Source organism: Megascapheus bottae, chromosome 10 (assembly GCF_031878675.1).
Source record: "Megascapheus bottae isolate mThoBot1 chromosome 10, mThoBot2.hap1, whole genome shotgun sequence".
Taxonomy (NCBI): Eukaryota; Metazoa; Chordata; class Mammalia; order Rodentia; family Geomyidae; genus Megascapheus; species Megascapheus bottae.
Genome location: NC_143518.1, coordinates 8,631,897 through 8,653,818, shown reverse-complemented (window position 1 = coordinate 8,653,818; position 21,922 = coordinate 8,631,897). Strand labels below are relative to the sequence as shown.

General features: G+C 40.8%; 1 pseudogene; it reads left to right on the top strand.

The window, feature by feature from the left end:
* The first annotated feature begins 5,099 nt into the window (after positions 1–5,099).
* Positions 5,100–6,049, top strand: LOC150057434 (olfactory receptor 2G3-like; annotated as a pseudogene).
* Positions 6,050–21,922: the final 15,873 nt, after the last annotated feature.

Below are 21,922 nucleotides of genomic sequence, written 5' to 3'. Positions count from 1 at the left end.
ATGTATATGTGGTTTCTTTCAGCATAGCTCTTCTTTCTCTTATATATTCCTAATTGTTCTCTGAGTTCAATCCCTTTATGTCTACTATATAGGTTTACTAATAATATAGACCCAACTGATTAATTGCAAAAAGCATGTAAATTGTGATAACTTTTACTCTGGAAATGAGGAAATGCAGGTTTGGTTGGTAACTGAACTGTACAATTTCCGTGGCTGTTCAAAAGAATTTGTCCACGGCAACACCACCTCTTGCTCCATAGGCTCACTTTACTGGAATGCTACAATTCTGTTCATTACTCACAAAGGCAATCTTTATGACTCTTAGTCCACACAAGCTGCTAGTATATTTCATCCTCCCAAAGTCTGAGAAGTGAACAGAATTTCTTGCATTTCAGAACAACTGCCTGAACTTCAGGGATCTGATGTTTCATACCCTACATTATGATACACACCACCTATCAACAGAGCATGAATTCAGAGATGCACTAAATATAAATGTTGTGCTTGCTGATCTACCGCAGACATCCCAACCAGGCAGATGGCACCTGAACACACCAATACCCAAACCTCATTCTCTACAACATGCTATCTCATAAGTACTTATATTAGTCTACCTTTCAAATCCCCAATCTTTATTTCTCAAAATGTCTCAAATTCTTTAGTCCTTGATTTTAGACTTCCCCAGCTTTCATCCACAGATTCAGTGATCTTTTGGGCCCAAGATTCTGTTTTTCTCCTTTTGGATCTTCTCATGTTTTTTCCTAATATCTGATGTTATTGTTTCTGATCTTCTAGAATTTATGCGACTATTGATATCTTGTAACTTGGTTAAAAGTACTCTACTGTGGTGTCTATAAGTCAAAAGAATTAAATACATGTGATAAGTACAAGGTACTTATTCCTCTTGACCTAGATTTCACTTTTAAAAATATCATTGATTAGAATCAATAATTCTACAATATGTACTAATTTTACTGTATCTACTTACACTTAAACATAAGAAAAATAAGTGTTTATAGTAGTTTACAAAATCTACATCATATTTTAACCATCCTAGATTTATGTCTCAAGTTAATATTTGTTTCTTAAAAATAGTTGATTCCACCCAGGTACTCATGGATCATGTTGGTAATTCTAGCTACTCAGGAGGCAGAGTTCTAAGGATCCCAGTTTGAAGCCAACCCAGGCAGAAAAGCCCAGGAGACTTATCTCTAACTGACCACAAAAATGCAGGGAATGGAGGTGTGGTCAACCTGTAGGGGGCTTACCTTAAGCAAAAAGCTCAGTAACAGCACTGAAGTCTGGAGTTCAAAAATCAGGTTCACGGGGGTAAAAGTGTTGTATATCCTTCTATTTGTTAGAGCACACAGAGCACTCGGGTCTCACACCTATAATCCCAGCTACTCAGGAGCCTGAGATCTGAGTATCTCTCTTCAAAGCCAGCCTGGGGCAGAAAACTCCATGAAATTCTTCTCCAATTAACATGGGAGAAGACTGAATAAGGCATAGATATATATGAGGATGATGTCAACTAGATGGAACTGTCATAAGACATTCCCACAAATTATACAGTGTAAAATACAGAAATAACGTTGTCCAACTGTTGTTTTATTAGGGTTTGTTTTCTGGTAGGGTCTCTTTTCCTAGGTGGAGAAGCCACATTTTCTCTGTATCCTCACATACAGATGAGAAAGAAAAGACATCTTCCTTTTCTCTAAGGTTCCTGTAACAGGATGTTGTAACTTCATTGTGTGACCACAATTTTTACCGGTCACCTATTAAAACCCATTTCCATGAGCAGATACTTTGGGCCTCAATTTATGAGTTTTGGAGAACATCACTAGTTACACAATAAATGACAATGAAGTCTTTAGATGAACTCAGTCTACTCTTTGTGCGAGAGTGCTTTCATTTTAGAAATCTGAGTGAGTATTACAGAGAAAAATATGCCACTAGGACAGACCTGCTGTTGTCAATAGCAATACTTGTTACACTTGGAGTCTTTCAGCATCATTCTTTCTACCTGCAGATTCTGTTATTAAGCTTGGAAGGGAGCATCTCAAATTGAGGAATTTATGTCAACTGTGTTCCATAAAATGTTTATGACTTCCTCAACAGTGAAAGAAGCAAAGAAGTTCTCAAATAGCAAGGTATATGTATAATTATCAGCCAGTTCATTCCTGTAAAGCAAATATTGACAGTTTAAATACATATGTTCAAACAGTAGAACTGTACTGTGGCTCAAGTGATAGAGTACTTGTCTAGCAAGAGATGGGCTGTGATTACCACTACAAAAAAATGAAGTAGAAGTGTGAATTTGATGAGATCCATTGATCTAACAATGTAATCTAATAGTTCCAAAGAGAGGAATAGAGTAAACATCTCAATACCAAGAGCAGCTAGAATAAATTCTCCTAAGGAATGATGAAGAATCTGATGGGAGAAACATGCAAACATGGCTAACTTTGAGTGTCAATAATACTGAAGTCTCCGGCTTATTAGGGGATTTGTCTGTTGATGCTTAGAAAGAAAGTACAATATGACCAAAGTTAATATAAACACAAGGAACCATCATGTGGTTTTGATATCAAAAAGGAGTCAGTTGGAGTCTCTCAGGATACAAAGGTAATAAGACTTACTTCAACCACCTTCAGTTTTTAGGACTAAAATGACAGGCAAAATAAAATAGAAAAAGCCTAGAATTTGGCCTAGTGGTAGAGAGCTTACTGAGCATGCGCTAAGACCTGGGTTTGATTACTTGATACCACATACATAGACAAATCTGGAAGTGATGCTGTGGCTAAAGGTAGAGCTCTAGCCTTGAGAAAGCCCAAGGACAGTGCTCAAGTCAGGCCCTGAATTCAAGTCCCAAGACTGGAAAAAACATAACATAAAATCAAAAGCCATCAATTACTACCATAGGACAGCCATAACTTGGAGATTTATCCAAGCCTTTATCAGGGAACATGGGGAAATATAGAGATTGATGAGTCACCATAAACTAAGTGGAGGAGAGGAGAGTACTAATTTTGTGAAACTGGAAGAATAACATAGGAGAAAATATCCTGTAAGAAAAAGGACATAAATAGAAACTAAATTACGAATCTTCGAATCCTCACCCTACACAAAAGTGCTAATGCTTCACTGGAAAGAAAGTAAAGAAACATAAAGGAAAAGGAGAAGGGAGGGAAAAGGAAATAAATTAAGGAAGGAAAGGGGAATATTTTTTAAAGCAAATTCAAAAAGAATTAAGATATAAAGACAAAAACTGATACAAGAATTTCATGACCAGAAGAGTATTATGAGAGCTGGCAAAGTAGGAAGCTCTAGGACTTCAATTCCTACCTCGACCACAGCTGTACTGTCAGTACATGTGTATTAGAATTCCTGGAACTCGAGGCTGGGACTTTAGTAGGGAAGCCCAGATGAAGAGTTGTGGATAATTTTCATCAACTCAACTTCTAGCATGGTAGCAACAGCCCATTTCACCTTCATTTAAAGTAGGCCATGTGTTCTGAAAGTAGCAGGAGCTCAACTCGCAGGAGGTGGGATGGTTAAATAAAAAAACAAAAAGAAAACAGTCCCTAGAGTTCAAGCCTCATAACCCACAAAAAACAGAAAAGAAAGAAAGAAAGAGACTTTTCCAGCTATCAGACATTTGTTGACTATCTTCCTGTGTCTGATTCAGTGGTACAAACACAAGATCTTCTCATCTTTTCTAAACCTGAGAGGAACTGTTCTTCCTCTAGGCATGCATATTGAATTCATTTTCATTATTTCTTGTTTATTTTATGTTAGGAATTATATGATGATTTGATACATAAATAGCACACAATGGGAATCAGCTTTTCAAAGGTGAGAATTATAAGCTGGACATGTAAGTACACACAGATAATCCCAGCACTCAAAAGTCAGAGGCAGAGGATCTCAACTCCAAGAAAGCAAGATGCTTACTGAAACAAAAATTAAAAATTGACATGGTAAGATGAAACCAATGTATACAACCAAAGATTAAATATAAATAAAATAATGTAAATGCAAATATGAGTATTAGAAATTCTAATTCTATGGCATGGATGAAATTTGATAGCATTAATAAATGTACTAATCATAAAACCACAAATAACACAGAACTCTACTCCTATGATGTAACTTACAACAATTACAATCAAGAAAACAGTGGAAATGGGATCTGCAGTAGGGAACCTGGGATTTCTAATTTGCTAACCTTATCTTGAATTCAGGCCAGGAGTTTGGCCTAGTGGTACAGTGCTTGCCTAGCATGCACAAAGACGTGGGTCCAATTCCTCAGTACCACATATATAGAAAAAAGCTGTAAGTGGTGCTGTGGCTCAAGTGGCAGAGCACTAGCCTTAAGAAAACGTAAGGACAGTGCTCAGGCACTGAATACAAGGCCCAGGACTGGCAAAAAGAAAAAAGATAAAGGCATTCGAGACCAATAGTGGGAATAAGAGCATAATATGAACACACATGCCAGGTATCAGTGCGCTTAAAAATGGCTAAAAAAGGCTGGACATGGGTGACCCATGATTATAATTCCAACTATTCAGAGGGCAGATTGTCACTAGTATCACACTTCCAGGAGGGCCCAGGCAAACAGTTGTCAAGATCCATCAAACCTACTGCTGTCTGAAAAGCCTGCAATTCCTCACCTCACTAAACCCAAAGGAATCATTAGAAACACTCCTGAGAGAGGTATACACAAGTGAAAATGACTTGTATATGACATGAAAGCATCCATGAAATGGATGGGAACACAGAAAAAAGGGTGGGGACTTTTTAAAAATAAGAATATGGGAGGGGAGAGCAGAGAGAAAAAGGGAGATTTCGATATCAACACATTCCAAGTAGAATTGATTGAGCGACTATAGGTTTCCATTGGATCTGGCACATTCCAGCCAACATGCTACTTAAAAGTCAATATATGTGACTCCTGTATGGCATCAGGAAGAAATTGGAAAACTACCCAAAACAATCATGGGTATAATTTAACTAAACCGAGGAACAAGGGAATATTGCCATGGGGTTTTAGAAATGAAAGAGTCATATTAATCCTTACAGGCTCTCTTTCCTTGCAGGCCATGGCAGGAGAAAATGTGAGTTTCCCCAACACATTTGTTTTGTTGGGCTTCTCAGAATATCCATGGCTGCAGCTCCCACTCTTTGCAGTGGTCCTGGTCTCCCACACCCTCACCATCACAGGCAACAGCTCCATCATTCTTCTCTCGATGACAGAGCCCAGACTCCAGACTCCCATGTACTTCTTCCTAGACAACCTCTCTCTGCTGGACCTCTGCATCACCTGCACCATTGTGCCACAGCTGCTGGACAACCTCTGGGGCCCAGAGAAGACAATTTCCTCCTGGGGATGCATCACACAGGCCTACCTCTTCCATTGGACAGGGTGTACTGAATGTGTCCTGTTGGCAGTGATGGCCTTGGATCGCTATGTGGCCATCTGCCATCCTCTCAGATACAGTCTCATCATGCACCCCTGGGCATTTGTGTGCATGGCAGCTGCATGCTGGTCCAGTGGCCTGGCCAATTCCCTACTTCAGGCCACACTTGTCCTCCAGCTTCCCCTCTGTGGACATCACACCCTGGACCACTTCTTCTGTGAGGTACCTGCTCTGAATAAGCTGGCCTGTGGTGACACTACTACTAATGACCTCTCCTTGATTTTCGGTGCCATCCCTTTGCACTGATGTCTCCTCTGATGGTGATCATCTCCTATACCCTCATTGGTAGGGCTGTGCTGAAGTTACCTTCAGCTGAGGGAAGACACAAGGCACTCAGCACCTGCAGCTCCCACCTGGTGGTTGTCACCATGTACTTTGGGCCAGGCATCTACATGTATCTCCAGCCTCCTGCCAGCAGCACACGGGCCAAGTTCATGTCCTTCTTCTACTGTGTCATCACTCCACTTCTCAACCCACTCATCTACACCCTGAGAAACAAGGACGTGAAGGCAGCATGGAAGAGGATCCTATCACTGCCGGGTGGAAGGAAGGCTTTCCAAACCAGATGATCTGCCTGTGCCCTGAAACAACCACAAATACACATAGGAAGCACATGAACAATTCAGTTCTTGCTGGCAGGTTACTTCCCCAAATAAGTGTCCATCAGCATCTAGGTAAAGCACCACTAAATAAATTCTTCTGGAATATTATATATTGTGAGAGCTCTCTTTTTGAGAGCTCCATTTCTTTTTGATTAAAGAATTTATTAGCATTGATTTTTACATCATATTTCAAATGATATATTTAACAAACAAATATTCAAGAAGGGAATCTCTATATACAATCACTGGCACTTAGATTTTAGAACATGTGGTGCATGGTATCCTGAATATATGGCTATTAGATCCAAACAGTACAAGAGCGAGAATTCAATATTTGTGTACCCAATGCTAGGGACATGGTATTGGAAATATAAACACAACTTCATAGAGAGCTCCATTTCTTAAAAGAATTCAAACCATTATCATTATTGTGTTTCCATTCATGCACGTAAAATACTTCTGCCCTCTTCACCCTTTCTCACCTTGTTCATTAAACATCCTTATACCTCCTACTGGCATCCACCTCTAAACAAGGCATGGTGTTAATTTTTTGAATTAATTGTACAGTGGAGTTTTATGTGACAATTCACACATGCATGTATTATAATGTTCTCAGACTAACCTCATCTCATTCTCTCTGATTCTCAGCACCCCTTACGCAAATATTGTCAATAGCTTTCAGTGAGTTTATTTGTGTCACCATCAGTTACATACACACAATGCAATATTAGTTGTTCTTTGTTCTTTTTTTCCCTGTCTCCCTCCCACCCCATAAATTCTCAAACAATCCCACAGTTGACTTCATGTCCTCCATCTCTCTCATTCCTGATTCTCTTTCTCCTTCTCTCCCTCTCTCTCTCCTTAGAGAGAGAGGTCTTAAATCTTATAAAGAAAGGCAGAGAAAATGATGCTACATATGTCTATACATATATATATATCTTATATACACATATATCCTTTATATATTATATGTGTATGGCCATATATATCCTGTATCAGTTAGTGTGCAACAAGGTTTCATTTTTAACATGTCCATGTAGATGCATGAAATTCATCTTGAGCTGAGTTGCCCTCACCACCATTCTTTCTTCTCCTCGCTTGTCTTTCTCAAATGTTTAATCAAGTTTTATTATTCTATTTTGATGTATATACAAAGTATTTTTTTCCATACTCACCCTCTTTCACCTCTGTTCACACACAGTTTCACACTAGTACTTATAATCCAGACCAGCATGCTTCAACTTCCTAATATTCATTGTTGTTAAAATGTATATCACTTGACCAAGGGTGACCCTTTGCTGGTGGGGCAGCTGGGCGGCCTGGCTCCCAGGAGAAATGGGGGTCCCAGGTGTCGGGTGTGCCTGGGAGGTTAAACAGAGGGCTGGGAATCCTGGCTGGTTTCTGATTGGATGTAAGTTGTGCCTGCATGTGGGAGGTGGTGGGGGGACAGAGTAAGATCTCCCCGGCCCATGTGGCCAGCAGGGACAGCCTCCCCCCTCCTCCCAGTCCCTTCCCACTGTCGGCATGGTGGGGGGAGAGGTCCTGAGGCCTGTGGTCTCCCCCAGTCCCCCTCCTCCACACTGTGAGTGGGATCACAGGTGAAATCTCCAACAGGAAGGGGGTCGGGGATCCTGAATCCCGGGGTGAGACCATCTGGGAGAGGCCGGGCCCCCCAGCAGCAGCACATCCTTATTATTATTGTTATTGTTATTATTGGAGTGGGGCTTGAACCCAGGGCCTGGCGCTCTGGCTGCTCCCCCTCCCCAGCCTCCTCTAGACCAGGAGAGGAGTTTCTGGCCATGGAAGAACACATCGCATTTCCCCCCCACCCCCACCCCTTCCCCTGACAGGCACCCCCTACCCCTACCCCTGCGTGCCCACCTGGTGTCTGTGTGCACCAACCTCCTCTGGATGCTGCGCCTCCTGTGTCCCAGCACAGGTTGGAGTGGGCTCCGGCTTGTGAAGCGAGGTCTGCGCACCAGGAAGGTGCAGTCCCCGGAATTCCAGTCCCTCTTCACGGAAGGATTGAAGAGTCTGACAGAATTATTCGTGAAAGACAATTATGAGTTGAGAATAGCCAGAGGAGCCGTGAGGGATTTGCTGAATGGGGTGAAACCTCAAGATGTGGATTTTGCTACCACCGCCACCCCAACCCAGATGAAGGAGCTGTTTCAGATGGCTGCCATTCGGATGATCAACAACAAGGGGGAGAAGCACTGGACCCTTCCATCTCCAGAAGAGCTTGGATAGAAAAAACGCTCCAGCTTTTCTCACAGGGATGCCTTGAGTCAGTGTCCTCACAAGAGTTGTGTCACAAGCAGCCAGTAGGCCCAAAGGCCTGAGGCATTGTGACTGCATTTGGAGGACCAGATGGCTGAAGAGCATCCCTAGGTTCCAGACAAGACTGCCCTGAAGATTGTACCCTGGCAGCCGCCACATCAGAGCAGCCACTCTGGAAGCATTGCTGACACAAGCAGTCCTCACCTTCAAGGAACTCCTGGGAGTCACCTTTATTCTCAGCACAAGGCCTGGTTGAGGTTACAAGCAATGCCCTCTCCTTCCCTTACAAAAGAATGAGGAGAAATGGTGGAGCTGATACTGCTTTCAGACAATACAACCTGCGACTAGCATTCAGGCAGCAGTGACCTCAAGACAGTTTCTAAGGTGACATTGGTGACACAATCAGCCCGCATTCTGCTGCGACCTTTCTCAGCAGTGCAGGCTGAGGCCCTGGGTACCTGTGAGGATGCAGAGGATGCCTATGCCCAGGTTCAGAGGTTAGGGGAGAGAGAAAGACTCCAGGAGGATTTAGAAATAGCTAAAACCTTCGGGAGCAGCTGCTGATGGAGATAACTATGGCAAAGATGGTGACATCTGAAAGCAGCACTCAGACCCATAGTACCGCCATGTGGTCACAAGAGGCCTGAGCCACAGCCAGGGAGGTTGAAGGCCATGGCCACACAAAGTGGCAGGGAGTGAATGATGAGCCGGAGCAATCAAACATGACCACCTAATGAGCAGAACCCATTCCGTAGCAGTGTCCACTGGGCAGCTAAGGCAACAGGGGCAAAGCCAGCAGCCCTCAGGCCCCAGGGCCCACAGACCCTCCAAAGGCCATGTCCACATATGGTGACGTGGTACAAGGAGTGAAATGGGCCCCGTGCCATTGGACATGGCTGCCACACAGATAGTAGTGGTGTCCCCTTGGCAGCCAATGCTAACAGCTCTCAATCTCAAGATTCCACAGCTACTTCAATAATGCCTCTGCCTCCAGCTACTATAGGAGTCACTGGTAAATGTTGTGCTGAGCTTTCTGAGGTTCAGGGTGAGAGTGGGATGCTGAGAAATTAAAGACTCAATCACATCCAGGTGGGCACTCAAGAAAAGTGGGGGAGGTATCCAAGCCAAGCTTGAGGTTGTGGGGAGGAGGCGCTGGGGTAGTTGAGAGGACCTAGAGGCTGCAAGTCAAGCCCATATTTGTGTCATTTGAATCGTTTCCTAAGATTTCCATGATGACCTTCTCTTTTTCTTATTGGGCCTTCAAACCACCATCCTCACAAGTCATCCTCCAGTGTAGATAGGATTCTGGGCTTGAGTAAACAAAGTCAGGTGAGGAAATCATTTTGAACTGGAGCCCTCCTTATCCCTCCTCTCTCAGGATGCTTCCTGTTGAAAGATGCTTCTAAGGAAACAGGAGGCCAATGAGACCAGTAGAGCAAGTGTTCAGGGAATGGCAATGTAGTAGAGTGGTAGAGTGCTTGCCTAGCATGTATGAAGCCTGGGGTTCAATTCCTCAGTATCACATACACATAAAAAGCCAGAAGTGACACTGTGGCTCAAGTGGTAGTGCCAGCCTTGAGCAAAAGAAGCTTAGACGGTGCTCAGGCTCTGAGTTCAAGCCCCAGACTGGCATAAAAAAAATGAGGGCTTCCATATAATGAATGATTGTTGTCCTTAATGTACTATGTTGTCTCTCATCTCCTTTGCTGTCCCTTGGTTATCTCATATTGGTATAGTATCTCACTTTGTTATCTGATATATTGAATTTATTTGTATTTCGATATTTGAAATTTGATAGGGAAGGGGGGAAAACCAAGATGGGTGGGGGTGGGGGGGGAGGGAAACGGGTACCAAGACATGTGAAAGGGTATCAATGTATGTGAATTAATGCACCTTCTATCTGGCAAATATCATGTAATCCTTTTACTAATTACAATAAAAAAATAAAAATAATAAAAAATGAGGGCTTGGATGGTTGCTTGAGTTACTAGAACTCCAACTACCTCAAAAGCAAATCTCAAATACTAGGCTTGAATACTCATCTCTAAACAATAAAAAAGGAGAAAGAAGAAAAGAAGAAAGAGAGGAAAGGAAGGAGGAAAGGAGGGAGGAAGAGAAGGGGGGACGGAGGGAGGGACAGAGAGATGGACGGAGGGAGGGACAGAGGGAGGGACGGAGGAAGAAACAGGTGAAAAAAGGAAGAAAGTAAAATAGAAGAAACCAATAAACAATCCTTTGGGGCCTTTCTTCAGTTTACATATATGTTCCTAATGTCGTATATGAATACATAGCCTGGATCATTTGAAATAATCCTCTTTCTTGGATGTTTTATTCGACTTCCTTTGGTAGCAATGGAATTAAGATCTTGGTACCCCATCAGCCATTAGTCTACTCTGTTACTGGTTTTATTTCATGCTTTTTATCCTGATACTGGTGCTTTAAATCAGGGCCTGGGCACTGTCCCTGAGCTTATATGCTGCTCTCTTTTCTACTCTGACACTGCTGAATCCTTTTTTCTTCTTTTCTTTTAAAACTTTATTTATTGTTATAGTAAAAGTGATGTACAAAGGGGTTATGGTTACATAAGTCAGGTAAAGAGTAGATTTCTTTTTTTCATATATTTTTTTATCACTGCTGATTTCTTAAACTGGTTCTTACAAACCATGGTACTCCTGCTAGCTTCTAACCTTCCTGCCTGCTTAAGAACTAGGATCACAGACGTGAACCATCAAGAGCCAGCTGAGCTCGATTTCTGCTCATTCATTTTCCTGAAAAAAAATTCTTTACAAAATTGATCTCTCTTAGGAAGTGATGCTGTGGCTCATGAGATAGGATGGTAGACTCGAGATGAAGAGCTCAGGGATAGCACCCAGGTCCAGAGTCCAAGCCCCATGACTGACAAAAAAAAAATGATCTGTGCTAAACTAAACATAGACCCAGGATCTCTATGCATATATATCCTATAAGCCTCCAAGAGATGTTCCAGAAAAGCAGCAGACCCATGACCCAGCCATACCACTCCTAGGCATCTACCCTGAAAACCATAAACAGAATATGATAAGGACAATTGCATGTCCATGTTCATTGCCACACTATTCAAAACAGCCAAGATATAGAAATAGCCCAGATGTCCCCCCAATAGATGAGTGGATCCAAAAAGTGCAGTACTTATATGCAGTGGAATTTTACACAGCCATTAGAAAGAATGTAATAACATCATTTGGGGGCCATGAGCACAGCCTAGTGGTAGAGTGCTTGCCTGCCATGCATGAAGCCCTAGATTTGATTCCTCAGTACCACATAGAAAAAAGCCACAACTGGTGCGGAGGCTCAAGTGGTAGAGCACTAGCCTTGAGAAAGCCCAAGGACAGTGCCCAGACCCTGAGTTAAACCGCAGGATTGGCAAAATAATGATAATGATGATGATGATGATGATGATGATGATGTTGATAAATAACATCATTTGCTAAAAATGAATGGAAAAAGAATCAATCATGTTAAGTGAGGTAAGCCAAGACCAGAGAGATAAATGGCACATGTTCTCTGTGATATGTGAAAGTCAGATCTAAAATGTACTGGGATATGACTAATTGCATACGATTCTGGATACTCACATACAGTGAGACTAAAAGAAGATAGTCTCAGGAGAAATCACAGTGGTGCAATGACTAAGTGTCTCTCCATATTTATATAAAATATTACTAACGCTGAAACAAACTCCTAAGATACAAAAGCAAACCTTTCTTTAATTTGGTGTTCTTGTTCTGATGATTCTGTATTCTTTACCTTATATACAATGTATTCATGTGTATATTTGCAAGAGGGCAAGAGGGAGGGCATAGAATTCAAGGAAAAAGGATGAAAATATGCATTGGGGAGCTCACTGGACATTGATGAAAGTAAACTATACAATTCAAGGGTGGAGACAGGTAGGGGAAGGGAGAGAGCTAAGGAACAGATGACACTATATGAAAGGAAATCTGCTTATTACCTGATTCATGTATATGTAATCACAGTGTACATTATCTCTATAATAACAATAAAGAAAATCTAAATAATTAATTAAATATTTAAAATTTTTATGACATTGTCCAAAAACAAATATTCTCTTTCTCTGACTTAAATTACTGTAACCCCTTTGTATATCACCTTTATAACAATAGAAGAATTTTAACTGTTGACAAGTAAGTAACAACAAACAAAAGAATGAATTCAGGGTCACGTCTAGGCATATTATAACTCACTACAAAATAAAACTGAAGAGAAATCTGAAATCATTGAGAGTAAAGTGTTATTTCATAAGAAAATAACAAATGTAAGTGCCCAACTAACATTTGGGCCAGTAGCTCGTGCCTATAATCTTACAAACTTAGGTGGTTAAGATCTGAGGATTGCTGTTCAAAGCCAGCAAGGGCAGGAAGGTACATGGAACTCTTATCCTTAGTTAACCAGCAGAAACCTGAAAGAAGCCAGGTGCAGTGGCTCACATCTGTAATCCTAGATACTCAGGAGACTGAGATGAGAGGATCAACATTCAAAGCCAGCTCCCCCCCCCACCCCAGTACAAAGGGACCTGAGACTCTTATCTTCAATTTACCTCTAGAAAATGGGGAAGTGGTTCTTGGCCAAGGGTAGGGTGGTATCCTAGAGCTGAAGAGCTTAGGGACAGCTCCCAGGCCAAGATCAACAGCCATGACCCACAAAAAATAAAATAAAATGAAATAAAAAAGTTGAAAGAGCTCTGACTCAGGTGATAGAGTGCCAGCCTTCGACAAAAAAGCTAAGGAACAATGAATGCCCATCCCTTATTTCAAGCCCCAGAAGCAGCACAATGACAATAATAACAGCAACAACAACAACAGTAAATGTTGGTGAGGTCCTGAGGAGTTGGAGTTCTTAGAATCTCTTCGTAGGAATCAAAAATAATACAGCACCCCTGAAATACACCATAGGAATGGCATACAGGCAGACATATACACATGCATACATGCATGCATACCCTTGAGAACACAGAGATTCCACTCAAAAGAATGGGTATGCATTCTAAATAATTGAAATCAATGCAGTACTGGTGGATCATGTCTGCAATCCTAGCGACTTGGGAGGCTGAGACAGTCAAGCTTCAAAGCCAGTACAAGCAGAAAAGTCTGAGCCTCTGTCTCTAATTAATCACCAAAAGTCTAGAATGGAGGGATCATACCTATAATAGAGTGCTAGCCAAGAAAGCACAGGTCTTGAGGTTAAGCCCTAGCACCATTATTTGCATACCCAAGGCTATGGGCATGGTATTAGAAATATAAACACAACTACATAGACATAAAAATCTACAACTCTGTACACATAGGTTTTATTACATAGATTAATACATATCTATGACATACAAACCCTCAGCTTATTCTTAATTATATTCTAAAATCTAAGTGCCAGTGACTGCATATACAGATTCCCTTCTTGAATACTTGTTTGTTAAATATGTGTTTTGAAATACAATGTAAAAATCAATGTTAATAAATTCTTTAATTAAAAGAAATTTTAAAAATAACTTAAAAGCCAGTGCTTTGCATCTATAATCCTAGCTACTCTGAAAACTGAAATCTGAGGATTACAGTTCACAGCCAGCCCAGGCAGGAGAGTCTGTGAGACTTTTCTCACCAGTTAACCACAAAATAAAAACAGCAACACAATGTAAATGGAGCTGTGCCTCTAGATGATAGAGTACCAGAATTTAGCCTTCTGAGTAGCTAGGATTTTCAAGCATGAACCATCAGCAAATGACTCATTCTACCTTTTTTTTTGCCAGTCATGAGGCTTAAACTCAGGGCCTGGACACTGTCCCTGAGCTTCTTTTGCTCAAGGCCAGCAATCTACCACTTCAGCCACAGTGCCACTTCTGACTTTTTCTGTATATGTGGTACTGAGGAATCTAACCCAGGGCTTCATGCATGCTCAGCAAGTACTCTACCACTAAGCCACATTCTCAGCCCTCATTCTACCTTTTTTGAGCATGCACTTTTCTTGATTATGAATGCATATACATAAATCTAACATCTAACTTGTTCTTAAATGCTTTCTGTGATGATGTCAGAGACTGTCACAGACCCCTATCAGAGGGCCTTTTCGAGAGCCTCATATCATGATGACATTCCAGTTTAAATTCATACCATGCTTCAGAGAACTTGAGAGATGAACTACCTCACTGTGTTTTGGAACAGCCAATTGAGTGTCACGTCCTTTCCACATCAAGAATGGTGATCTGAGAATCATAGTTCAAATCCAGCCCAGGCATAAAAGTCTGTGAGAATTATCTCCCATTAACCAGCAAAAAGCCAAAAGTGGAGTACAAGTCAAGTAGCAGAGCCCCAGCCTCTACCAAAAAAGCTAAACAAAGCCTGAAAGGATGGGAGCATAGCCTAGTTGTAGAGTGTCAACTAGCATGCACAAAGCCATGGGTTTGATCTCTCCATACCACATATACAGAAAAAGGCAGAAGTGGTACTGTGGCTCAAGTAACAAAGCACTAGCCTTGACCAAAAAAGTGTCCAAGACAGTATTCAGGCCCCAAGTTCAAGCCCCAGGACTAGCAAAAATAAGAACACAAATAAAAAAGCTAAGCAAGAAGAAAAGCTCATGTGTTCAAGCAACATTACCAGAAGAAGAAAATTAGCCTGCAGGCAAGAGTGTATTTTTCAGAGATATGCATCTGTGTTGGCCTACATTTTTTTTAAGAAAACATGGCGAAGCTTTGAATAAGTAAACAAGCAGACAAACAGACAAAAATGAGACAGACAAGCAGAAGGTCAGGGGCATACTCAAGCAGAGTGTGGATGTTCTCACAAGGAGAAAAAGAAAGAGAGAGAGAGAGATAGAGAGAGAGAGAGAGAGAGAGAGAGAGAGAGAGAGAGAGAGAGAGAGAGAGAGAGAGAGAGAGAGAGAGAACGAACAGACAGAGACAGAGACAGAGACAGAGGACCTCAGCCTACATACTTGAGACTCTATCCCACATTCAAAACCCCCCTTGTGCTGTGTCACCTCAGAGGATCATATTAGAGGACATCTAATTATTTCCATTATTCTGCAGAAACATTTTAGATGTTATAAGCGGCACTCTTCCACGTTTTCTCTCAGGTCTACTAGATGATTCCATAGTGCTCTTTGTGCTCATCTGCAGGGTCACTTGTGATGAGACTTTTTAAACATTTTACTTGCTTTCCTTTTCTTTTTCCTTGCCTTTTCATTTTCCTATCTCAGGAGGACTATAAATATGTTAGATTTATAATGTAGAGAAAAGTACATTTCATAAATAATAGCATTTGCCAGTTACGGTAGCTCAAGCCCGGAACCCTAGCTACTCAGGAGGCTGAAATATGAGGATTACAGTTCAAAGCCAGCCCGGAGACTAAAGTCTATGACACTCTTGCTTTTGAAATATATGTATTGCAATTAACAGAAGGGTTACATTGTATTTGCCAGATAGAAGGTCATTACTTCACAAACATTCCTAGCCTTTCCCATGTTTTTGTACCCATTTCCCTCCCCCCACCCTAATTAAACACCAGAAAACAAGAATTGGGCCTGTGGCTCAAGGGGTAGGGAGGTAGACTTTAGCTGAAGAGCTCAGGGATAGTGTTCAGGCCCAGAGTTCAAGCCCCATGACTGAGAAAAAAAAAAGGTTAGTAATATTGTAAAACACCCTAAATTCCCTACTATTGCCCCCACCCAAGCAACAAAAAACATCTTCATAGTCATCTTAAGTGATATTCATTTTTGAACTGACTGACATGTAATTTACCAAGAAATTTCTAAACAAAGGTTCAATATATTCAATATCACTCTGCCCCCAAAACATTCTTCGATGGTACCCATGAAAACGCTCTCTGACATACCATTTCAGACCAATTGCATAATAATTTCAATATTTTAGGGTGTGCCAACAATGGGGCTTGAACTCAGAGATTTGCACTCTTGCCTGGCTTTTTCCGTCAAAGCTGGTGCTCTACCACTTGAGTCAAACCTCTATTGGCACATTTTGAATGATTAATTGGAGATGAGTCTCACAGGTATTTCTGTCTGGGCTATCTCTGATCTGCAATCTTTATTTCAGGCTCCTTACTAGCCTGAGCCACTCATTACCAGCATGAGCCACCAGCATCCAGCAATAATTTCATTGTTTTAGATGTATTCATAAAGTTACACAATCCAGTTCCTCCAGGGGGGGAAAAAGACTCAGAAATAACAAGTTAAAAGAAACAAAAGTCCCTCTAGAATTCTTTCCACAAACCTAGTACCTGAATTAATTATCCACTCAGGTCTCAGAGGATCCAATAATAAAACTCAAGAGGCCTCTCCGTGTCCTCAAATTGTCTCTCCTGCATAGATTATTCTTAGTCCTGCTGCTCTATCATTCAATCCAAGCCCTTTGAAAAGAGGCAACCTACCTCACTCTGTTCTGGAACTTAACATTGCCAGTCCTGACTCTTCACTCTCTTCATTGTTTCTTCTACAACATCTGGGCAAAAGAGTGGAAGGCAAGGTAAGGAGGGAGCCGAAGTGAATTCCCATCTCCTCTAGAGAACTTCAAAAGGGTTCCTAATGAAATCCACATGCCAAACAGTGAGCTTAATGTAGCATGTGGAAACAAACTCGCCCACCCCCCCAGACACACAGAGGCATTGAGGAGACTGTTTTCTTAACTTAAATATCAGCCCAGTATTTTTCAGATCTAAATAATGATTAGGACTGCTGTGCTCCCATGAATCACACCTATTAATTGGCCGATTGAGAGACCGCAGTTCAAAGTCAACCTAGGCAGGAAAGTCCTGAGACTCTTATTTTCAGTCTACCACTTGCTGTGGTGCAAGTGGTAGAGTGCTAGCTTTGAGCACAAAAGTCACAGTCAACTCTGAGAACCAGAGTTCAAACCCAGGATTAGAGGGGGAAAAAAAGATTAGGACATAAGTTGTATGTACTTATGTATGCCTAGATACCAGTGCCAAGGAAAAATGAAAATGTCCCCACAAAAATCTAAAGGAGAAAAGGAAAACCAGAACTATTAATCCTTTTAAGCTTAAGTCTAGATGACGTATAATATAAAACCGATTAAGATAACAACATGTTTGTGTCATATCATATTTCATGATCATACAGACAGATAAACAGCTTCAGAAAAGATAATTAAGTTTAGCAGCATTTAGGAAAAATAATACAAGTATTTATTTTAGGTGGAAGTATGTGTGTGTGTGTGTCTGTGTGTGTGTGAATATGTGTGTGTTTGTGCTATTCCTGGGGCTTGAACTCAGAGCCTGGGTGCTTTCTCTGAGTGTGGCAGAATTTTTTTTAATTCTTTTGCTCAAGGCTGGGGATCTACCACTTGAGCCACTTTTGGCCTTACTGAAGATAAGAGTCTAACTAAAGGTCAGTCTTATGTCTTATCCTTCCTCCAACTCTATAATGGTTTAATTATAAAAGCTATGTAAGGTCAAGTATGAACTTCTTAAGTGTGTCTGAAAACTTGACATTGGAACATAACAAGGAGAGGAACACAGGTCTTGGTATAATCTTCCTTGATCTTGCCAATAAGATTTATCTTGATCAAAATTATTTCTAGAATTTTTTATTCTCTCTCTCCAGGCGACAAGATGGCCCCCTTCCTAATAAACCTAATAAACAGCTCCTTGGAACCACCTACATAGAAAAAAGTTAAAGGTGGTGCTGAAGATCAAGTAGTAGAGCTCTAGGCTTGAGAAAGTCCAAGGACAGTGCTCAGACCCTGAGCTCTATCCCAGGACTGAAAAAACAAATAGAAATAGATCATCAAACATTCCTAGAAAACACTGCCAGGGAACTTAAGGAGAATAGATTGTACAGTTTGAAAGCAGAGGATATGAAGGATGGAAATTACCAAAACAAAATATATCCATATATGGAAATGTCCATGTGATACCCATTAATCTAAGCAGTATACTAAAATTTATATAAATTCACAAAGCTAAAACAATGCATTGTTATTGTATGAAATGGCACTTCGATATATTGGGATCTTTGCATTGAATTGATTTTTCTTCCTGACAAGAATCTATTCTGCTGCTTAAGTAGTAGGGATTTCAGGGCATGTACAACCATAGCTGCCATGGGCTAAACTTTCAACATTATAGTAAATGTACCTTAAAATTTTAAATGAAAAAAAAAGCAGAAGGCAAAACCACATGGTGTGGATAAATGGTCTATCTCCATTTACTAATGATAATTTCTGGGTTTTAGAAATGAGCCTACAACCTACTCAGACATATACCCCAGACTGAGATTACACTAGTGTTTTCAAAGAGAAAGACCAGGAAATCCCTCTAGGAATTTTGTTTTACACACTCCCCAAATTAATTATTCCCATGCATTAGCTCATGACATACAGCATCCAAGAGAGTAAATCTCAGGAGGTCCTAACAAATCAACAAATTCTCTCTCCTGACTGAATTCTGCTAAATCTGTCCATTGCCTATTAAATCCCAGGCCATCTGAAGAGACAGACTCACAACACTTCAACCAAGGTGCCAGCATTCCTACTGCTGATTCCTGGATCAATACATGATTTCCAGTCTCAGCTTCACGGCAAACGCAAGGGAGAACAGGTGAGCCTCGACCACATTGCTTGACATCTTTTCCTGTTCATTGAATTCCACAAATGATCCTAAAGAAATGTGCTCTCTCTTACCCAATCACTATGCTATTAGAAGTCGTACGAGATAAACATAGGGAATAAAAATGAAAGTGTGAGCCAGGGGCCAATGCCTCCCATTTATAATCCTAGGCCTTCACGAGGCTGACATCTGGGGATCTCCTGGCAGGAAAGTCCATGTGCCTCTTATTTCCAATTAATCACCAAAAAGTCAGAAGTAGAGCAGTGACACAAGTAATAGAGCACTAGCATAGAGGAAAAACAGCTCAAGAATACAACCCAGGCTATGAGACCAACTAATAAGACTACCAAAAAAAAAAAAAAAGAAAACAGTTTGAGAAGGTAGACTTCTTAAACTAATGTGTCTCCTTTCCTACACCATGGTTTTAGATTCAAGAAACCGTGGGATAGAAAGATATGTATTTTTCTGGAAGTTATTAGCAAAGAATATGGCAATAAAAGAAAAACAATCCCAACTGTTGAGACAGATCATCTACTAGGAGCAACTAAAAATACTGGGTGTCACAAAGCAATCTGAAAGAAAACAGAACACAGCCAGGCTCAGAGGTCTGGCCCGTAATCCTAGCTACTCCGGAGGCTAACATATGAGGATGGAGATTCAAAGCAAGACCAGGCTCTAAAGACCATGAGACTCTTACCTCCAATTAATTACTAGAAAAATGGGAAGTGTAGGCTGTGCCTCAAGAGGTAGGGTAGTAGCCTTCAGCTGAAGATCTGAAGAACAGCACCCAGGCCCGAGTTCACGCCACATGACCGAAAAAAAAAAAAATAAACATTGTGTCCTTCCAGGATTTTTATTGATTCCACAGACAAATTACTACAGTTTCAATTAAGTCCAGAATTCTAGGTTGAATTTTGAAATAGAAGCAGAATAAATATATTTGGAACTGCAGTGAGACAATGATAACTCTAAGTAAACTTCAGATAAGTAGGTAATATCAACCCTACCCAAGCACTTATGTGGGATGAATCAGAAGAAAGAATTCAGCTGACACTCTGGAAGAAACAGAGAGAGTCCTACAGGGGCAACCCAAAATCTAGAGATTCCCTTGTGCTCTGGCTAAATCAGCTGTACGAAAGCAAGGCAACTTAAAAGATGACCAACACTGGTGTGAGCAAACTCATTAGATCATCAGATCATTCTATCATACTATCTTAATTCCAGATAGAAACCTAGGAAGAGCAAAAAAGTTTCCTTACCCTCAGATCCGCTGAAGAGGAAATGGTGTAACCCCTTACAGGGAGGTATTGTTTACTAGGACTACTTAGAGTAACAGCTGAACAGATTCTAGAGTTGAGTCATAATGATGCAGGACAATACAGACACACTTAATACCACTAATCTGTACACTTAAATATATTACACAGAAATACATTAGGTTTAATTTTACATCCAGTGTATTTTACCATTATAGTTACTGACCCAAAGAACAGGCCTGATTTCAGTCTTCTTTGATGCTCTTTCAAGAAGAAAAAGGTTATATGTCTATTAGCTACTTGAGCATTCTGGAACTCAGTTATGTTATTTGAGCCTGTAGCTCCCTTAATCTGGCTAGACAGAGAAGAAATGTTGGGTAGGAATTCCTATAATAATATTTCACAAAGAAACATGATAAAGGAAAAGATAATATGACCTGTTCTGTGTGACAGAATGGATTGTTTAGTGAACAGACTGGAAGATTTCCATGATAGAAGGAGGAAAACTAGTAAGAAGAAGGAGCTAGAAAAGAGGAAATTGCATTTAAAAATTATTAGTTGGAAGGGGCATTGTAGTTCAAAGGGAAGGAAGACAGCATTGAGCTGAGGAGCCCCACACCGGGTATAGAGTTCACCCCCAAGACCGGAAGAAAGAAACAACTACAACTGATAGAGTTGACTTTGCTATTATGTTTAGGATATTCGTTCTCTAATTTTATCCCTACGTCAAAGCAGACAATAGAGTGGTTTGACAGAAAATGACTCAATATTTAAGAATTCTTATTTTTAGGGAAATTGTCCTAGTAATACAGTGGAATGATTGTATATATTGTGCGAAACTTACAAAAATAAAATTGATCCTCAGCCAGGCAGAGTGGCTCAAGCCTGTAATCCTAGTGACTCAGGAGGCTGAGATCTAAGGATTGCAGGTGAAAGCCAGAGCAGGAACTAATCTCCCAAAGATTCCTTATCTCCAATTACCCATCAGAAAACCAGTAGTGGTCCTGTGGCTCAGGGATAGAGTGGTAGACTTGAGATAAAGTGCTCAGGGATAGCACCCAAGCCCAGAGATCAAGTCTCAAAACCAACAATAACAATAATTTATCCTAACATTTGTCTCTTTTCTTAGAATACATATGTGTAAAACAGAAGGCCATGCATTCTTTAAAGAAATAGAAGAGGCAATTCAAAATTTCATATGGAATAATAAAAGACCCCATATAGCAAAAACACTTCTTAGCAGAAACAATTTCAATTCCAAACTTTAGACTCTATTACAGAGCTATAATCCTCAAAACAGCTTGGTAGTGGCACAAGAACAGGCCTGAAGACCAATGGAATAGAACTGAGGACCCAGATACTAAACCACAGACCTATGGCCACCTAATCTGTGACATGGAGCCAAAAAATAGAATGGAAGAAAGACAGCCTCTTCAACAAGTTGTGCTGGAAGAACTGGTTAAGCACCTGCAGAAAACTAAAGTTGGATCCTTCTTTGACACCTTGCACTAGAATTAACTCCAAATGGATCAAAGACCTGGAGGTAAAAGCTGACACACTGAAAACTTTACAGGAAGGAATAGGAGATACACTAGGCCTCCTTGGCACAGGTCGAAACTTTCTTAATAAGGACCAAGAATCACAACAAATCAGAGAAAGGCTGGATAAGTGGG